Source organism: Pseudonaja textilis, chromosome 6 (assembly GCF_049901715.1).
Source record: "Pseudonaja textilis isolate UNSWEBS1 chromosome 6, rPseTex1.2, whole genome shotgun sequence".
Taxonomy (NCBI): Eukaryota; Metazoa; Chordata; class Lepidosauria; order Squamata; family Elapidae; genus Pseudonaja; species Pseudonaja textilis.
The window spans coordinates 18,397,851-18,405,227 of NC_141995.1; positions in this window are offsets into that span (position 1 = coordinate 18,397,851).

The following is a 7,377-nucleotide window of genomic DNA, read 5'->3' on the forward strand; positions in this document are numbered from 1 at the left end:
AAATTTAGAGTGTCAAAAATCTAGGTATCAGTAAAAGGATACTGAAAGTTCTTTGTTGTCATTTAGCAGTGATGCAAATATTTGCTACCCAGGTATAGTAGACTTATGAAATGTATCAATTTTAAAAACAGGCCACACAACTCAGGTTTTATTCAAGCAAACTAATCCAATGACAATTCTGGAAACTATTATTTAGCTTGGATTAATTTAAATCTTTAAAGCTGGGACGGAGTAATATTTTTAAATAAAGAGTTTGGAGATAAATGAGATCAACTTCTGTAACTTTTAGAGTTACAGGTTTTGCAAATTTATCAGATCCAAGTTGCAAATATCAGGGTTTTGACTTAAAAGGCTGGAGTTTCCTCTATCTCTTTGCTGCCATCTAGTGTCTTATCGGGCTTCTGCAGCAGCAATCGCATAAGTATAAATTTCTTATTTTTTTGTGTGAGGTCCTGCTTCCCAATCCAGCTCTAAAATGTACCCATTGGTTCAAACGTTAAACTCTGGTTGGACTGCCGTTGCTCAAAAACTCACAATGGCCGGCTTCCCACAACCACAAAAGTTAAACGGAGCGTGGTAGGCAAACCCAACACTGCCTGCAATTTTTCTTGTTTCTTTTTTTCCCTTTCCCCACGAACAGGGCCATCTTAACAGCATTAAGGGGCCCGGGCAAAGCAGTGTACTGGGGTCCCTATGACAACTACTCACAGGAATAAAAACGGTCAATACAATGAAACATATATTTGCAGGTTAGTATTAATTTTTTAAAAACGCAGTAAAATGTAAGCAATAGCTTGCTCTGTTTATATGATGCAAGGTGGATTGAAGGGTTAATGTACACCAGAGGTCTCCAAACTTGGCAACTTTAAGACGTGTGGACTTCAACTCCCAGTTCAATTCTGGGAAGTTGAAGTCCACATGTCTTAAAGTTGCCAAGTTTGGGGACCCCCGATGTACACAGATTAGTATGGGGCCCAGGGGCAAGTGCCCACCAGGCCCAGGCATTAACACAGCCCTGCCCGAGAACCACTGGCACCTGCGGGTGCAGGTTTCCTGGCCGAGGCAGTTTTTGGATCCATTCCTCTGCTACTCACAAGCTGACTCCAGTTTTGACGCTGGTTCGCAACAGGTAGGCTTTGGCATTCTTTATGGCCAGAGCCCGAGGACCCGGATCCGGAATTTGGTCTTCGTATAAACTCATCATCCCCAGCTGGGACAGGTAGCCGGGTTCATGGGGCTGATAAGGGCCGTGACTGTCCGACTGCAGGATCTGGCTGCTCCTGGATGCCGAGGTTGGGAAAGTGGTCCCTGGCCTCTGATCCAAGAAGCCGGGTGGCTGCTGCGGCAGCTGCTGCCAAGACACGCCGGCCCTCGAATCCGCCGTGGCGCCCCTCGATTGAAAGAGGGCGCCTCTGGCTTGCTGGGGCTGGTAGACGTTGCCTCGGCCTTCCTGCTGCTGGTCGTAGACGCTCAGCCGAGGCTCCTCGGGCTGGTAGACGGCGCTTCGCTGGGGCTGCACCGGAGCCGGACCCAGCGGCTGACTCTCTTCGCGGGGGACCCCGTCCGCATCGGGCACGTTGGGGTCCCCGGGCGTGGCATCTGGGGTCCCCGGCTGGTCTTCGGGGGGTTCTTCCATTTGGCAAAAGCGGGCGAGCGCGAAATTTCGCGCTTCGCCTGGCCGAAACGCTTCGCCTTTTGCAGTTTTCGCCAAGCGTTGCTAAGGTCAACCGGGCACCGTTGCTAGGGAAAGCGGATTGGCTGCGACGCTCCTAACGAGGAAGAAGAGCGCCTCCAGTGGTCGCCTCGGGAAAACCGTGTTGGGCGGGTCTGCCGGGCGTTGTTCAGCCACTGTGTGGAAATTCAGTTGCTGGGCTTAGCCAAGGCGTGAAGCCAGATACCCCAGGACAGGGGTATCCAACCGTGGCAACTTTAAGTCTTGTGGACTTCAACTCCCAGAATTCCTCAGCCAGGAATTCTAGGAGTTGAAGTCCATAAGTCTTAAAGTTGCTGGCTGAGGAATTCTGGGAATTGAAGTCCATAAGTCTTAAAGTCGCTGGCTGAGGAATTCTGGGAGTTGAAGTCCATAAGTCTTAAAGTTGCTAAGGTTGGAGACCCCTGCCCAGGATTGTCGGGTTTGTTTTGTGAGCATGGTCCAGATTGCTTGTTGACTGGACATCATTGTCTTTTTTCTTTTTTAAAAAAAAATATGTTTTAAAGAAAACAAAAACACAACACTAATATAATAAAGGGAGAAAGAAGGAAAACTTTAAAAAGTGCAGAGAAAGATAGAAAGAAGCTTCTGATTTCTTCTGTAGCAGATATAATAAAATTATCTCTTAGACTCTGGTTGCAAAAAGCTCTCACTGTTTTCTACTGACCATTTTTAATCATTAAAACCATCTGTTACAAGTGCATTTTCCCCATTTCATGCAAAAATTCTGCAAGGAGTTTCCAGTCAACTATTAATCAAATGATGATACTGAATTAGGTGCTACTGATATGCTAATGTTATTGCTAAAATGTATGATTTGTAATGTATCTAAAAATGTATGATATGAAATATACATAAAATGTATGTTTTGTTGACATGAGAGAGAAAAAGGAGTGGAATAATGTATGATAAAGGGGCCAAAACTTTGCTTACAATATGCAAATGGAACAATGATAGAAAAACCTTGGCTAAATGGACTAAAATTTACATTATGCTCTAAACTTAAAGAGAATTTTTATAAAATGACATATTGAGTCACCTGCCAGACCTACCGGTAAGTATATTAGAAAAGACTAAACTATTTTCCATTGTAATACAATACTTTTAATTTATAAAGGAAATGGCATTTCCTCTTTTGCTTGACAGTCCGGAGTGGGGAGGAAATATTCTACAACAGAGGTGCCCAACCTTGACAACTTGTGGACCTTCACAACTTGTGGACTTGAACTCCCAGAATTTCTCAGCCAGCCACACTGGCTAGAGAATTCTGGGAATAGAAGTCCACAAATCTTAAAAGTTGCCAAGGTTGGACACCCCTGGACACTACAACTATGACCAATGGTGACAGTCTAACCATTTGGCAGGAGATTAATGGACCCCAAGTTCAAAGAGGGCAATGTACATGAAAATAGATTAGCATAATATATGGTTGATATGGCTATCAGGTTGATTTGAAAACATTCTCAGAAACTAATAGAAAAATATAGCAAGTCATTTATCCAGCAGATGGCAGCTGTATTCCAATGATGTTTTCTGGTGTAAAATTCAAACGAAAAACAAAATAATGTAACTGCATCCGCGGACAAAATGTTGAATGTGGTAGGATAGTTTTAAAGTGAAAATAATGTGTTCTGTTATAGAAATACAAGTGAAGTATTACCATGGGATGAAATGTACATGAACGTACTGTTATAGTTTATTGTGAAAATCCCCCCCACCCCCAATAGGGTTATTCTTACATAAAATCTCTTAATCAATTTGGGAAAGAAAATATATTTCCTTCTCTTTATTTCTAGGCTTCTTTTTAAAATGAGAAGAAATGTATCTTTCTGAAATTATTTGAAAAAGTATAAAATCACCTTTGGAAAATGATTCAGGGATAGTGTCTGCCCTGAATAAATGAAGTTATACTCAAAGTTGGTCAAATCATTTTAGTCACTTAGCCCAAAAATTGTGTTGAAGATTGGTTGTTGGAAGCAGCCACTTCAAAGAATTTATGGTATGGTATAAAATGTTGTTTAATTTCTACTCTTTGTTGTCTGCTATAAACTAAACCGGGGTGTCAAACTCATGTAGTCATGGCATTGTCACATGGCATATAAGGACTTTCCCCCACCCTTTGCTAAACTAGGTGGGGCATGGCCAGCACGTGATGCATCTGGCCCGCAGGCCACAAGTTTGACAGCCCTGATCTAAACAGGTTAATCAAATAAAGAATCTTATTATGAAAGGTGTAGGAAGTAATTCTGTAAGATGATAATTTCCCCCCATGTTTCTTAGATTTCTTATGGAGAAACTTGTCATATCTTTAATTTATTCAGATGCTTCTGAATAAATTAAACTTTAACATTTGTAGGAAGGTAAGATTGAGGCTACCTATCTTATTCCACATCCCTGCCTTAAACATGTATGTCTATAGGATAAAATTTCCTCTATGTTCCTGCCTTTCTGTCTGCACTAAGGCAAACCTGTGTGAGAAGAGCAACTGTAAGTGAATGGTTATAGCAGGAGAGAAGACAGACCAACTTGTGAAATGCCATTCTTTAATTATTTGAGGAAATTGCTATCATTACATGAGATTCTTTCATATAGTTAAAAAATGTCCTTACTCTTTATTCAGTGTTAATTAAGAGGGATGAGAGGGTTAAACACCATAATTTTATTGGATGATATAAAAAAGTGGGATTCGCATCTTTGGAAATGATTGTTCAGTTTTTCATTGTGTAGAAACCACCTTATATAGTGTCTGTTAATATCAGTGGAATAAATAATTATAATAATTTAGTTCTTAATTTCCAACTGATGCTCCATTGGAGCTAACTTATTTTCCTTGTTACTATAATAGAACTGAAGATAAGGTTTTAAAAGGCTCTAAATTATCTTTGAGGCATGGTTTGTAAAGGACTAAGTATATGAGCCCTAGCTCAGTCAATCTCTTGACAAATGAGCTTTAAAACAATTAACACCGTTGATTCAATGTGCTTTTACCAATGTTAGAAGCTTAAAAGATTTCCGATCTGCCCCCCCTCCTTTCTTGGTACCACACTGGCTCCATGGGAAGACAGGAATTTCCTCAGAGTGGGGTGGGGAAACGCCAGAGATGGAGTCTACCTATCTGAGGGCAAAGTTCCTACCTCTTCCACATTTCACACAGGACCAGAGCTCAAAACAGGGGCATCCTGAATTGCATAGGAAGGACACATTGAGACCAACATGTACATAAACCCCAAGTTCACACAAAGGACCAGTCCTGTTATAAAACCAAATTCCTGCAGCCCATTTTCTCCATAGTCTACCCTTGAGAAAAGAGCTTTTGTTCCTCAGAATAAAATCTCCTCATTACATAGTATGATTGGATTTCAATTTTCTTAGATTTGTTATTGCTTCACCCCAACTTATGAAAACCACAAATTATTCTCTCAAGAAACTGAATTAAGGTATTTAGAACCTACATCAATCCATTCGATTTGGGTTCTTCCTGGTTAAATATTTATAATTGCTGAAGAACATGGTGTAGGTTGAAAGGCTTAGGCATTTTTAAAAAGCAATTAAAGCAAAGTTTCTTTTTCTTATTTTGTAAGATAGTACTAGTTAAATGCTGAAATGCTTATCTGTGGGAGTTTTGCGATAAATAAAAAAAATAACTTAGGCCAGAGACAGATGCAAGTATTATTCCAGAGTAGAAGGGACAATTTTTTGGAGGTCAAAGCTTCAGTTTTCCATTTTGGGCCTGCTGGGAGAAGCACAAAGTGAGTAGGACATAGAAGGCAGTTTTGTTTTTTGTTTTAATAATACGATTTGTTTTCATATATTCTCCACTTTCCATGAAGGGAAACAATTATGTCAATTATGTTCCCAAGATCATAGAAAAGAAACTTAAAGCTTCTCTTGCTGTACAAACATTGTCTATCTGCTAAAGACAGATACACTTAAAATGCAGTTAGAATCTTAAACTTTAACAAAAATGAATTGCTAAGATCAATTACTTACCTATTTTAAGAACAGTCCTCTTGTGTGATGCAGGCTCAGTCTTACACATACACACCTCGCAATGGCTGATGAAATTAAATGGCAACTGTGGTGCAGCTGAATATAGAAAAAACTAATGCAGCCACTCAACGTCCCTTCCCCCTGTGGAAATGCTATTAGGACTAAGGCAGGAAGCCATTCTTCTCGAGGGGGGGCTGATAGTCAGTACAGCTGCCTGCTAGAACAAAAGAGCCAATTTAGAATAGAATCTGGATTGATTTTGAGTGGAGGAGAGTAGATAGAAGCTTCACCATCAACTTGGGATACTAAAAGAGATTATGCACCAGCTAACTGTCTACTTTTTAATTCATTTTTAGGTGCATGGATTTGCATCTCATCCACATTATATATTTTGAAAAGCTGTAAGTTGCCTATTCCTTTAACAACTTTTGGCGATTTACAAGATGCAATAAAACACAACTGATCTCCATGAAATGTAGAATAAGAGGAATAACGAGAATGTATATTAAACACAAATTCTAAAACTGTGGCATTAAAAGGCCTGAGAAAAATAAATATATTTTGAGCCCTTCTAAATTATCCAAAGGAGGAAGGTTGTTTCTAGCCCAATAACATTAATATTTCAGTACAGAAAATTCTTTAAAAATATTACCAATACTGTCTAAACAAATTAAAACATGATTTCCTAATGAGTTTAACTGGAGAATTAAGCACAAATTGAATTCTGACCCACTTGATGAAAACAAGAAGAGTCTTTTGAATTGGGGTTCAGATTGTAGATCAATACGATAGAATTGGATATTAATAAAGCTACCCTTTCAACATCTATGTCATTAATTGAAAAAAGAATTATACCTGAAGACCTAAAAGATGCCACAACTAATCATAGCTGACATCATCTGTCTTCATCCATTTGGGTTTTATTCAACATCTCTAAAAGTGTATTAAGTATATTAAGCCCAAATCCTTATTAGGAGGGGGTCATATCACTAGGACCTTGGTTATCCATTTCATCAGACAGCTGGAATCTAGTAATGTGTAAAACTATTAGAAAAATATTTCCCCTTTCTGGTAAGCTCTCTTTTTCACACATTGTCTTTTAAAAAGTTTTAAAAAGAAAGAGAATAAGATTCAGAGAACAGGAAGAAGGTTATTTAAGGTAAAAGAAGATAACTCATTTGAAGGAAGACTGAAGGAATTGAAAATGAGAAGAAAAGGCAGAGCTGGGAATGAGCAGAACAGATAGAAGGGAGGTATGATGGTGCCTGGAAAGACATCACATTGAAGAAAGTAAAAGCCAGTTCTTCATTCTACTGTACAGAAGGCAAAATAATGGACAAAGGAAGTTGAATCCCAAATTAAATAAACAAACCAACCAAATAAACAAACAAGCCCAATTCTAACAGTAAAAGTAGTTCAACAGTGTCCCAGTTAAAAAAGAAATGGATGGGTGTTGATTATTACTTTTAAACCCTTTAACTCAAGGAGTCTGACCAAAGACCTATGCAAGGGTCCTCTTTGTAGACTTCAGCTCAGCATTCAATACCATCATTCCAAACAATCTTCTAACTAAACTAAATCAGCTAGCTGTACCTGGCCACACTTGTACATGGATCACAAGCTTCCTTGCAGACAGGAAGCAGTAGGTGAAGCTAGGCAGAATCACATCACATACC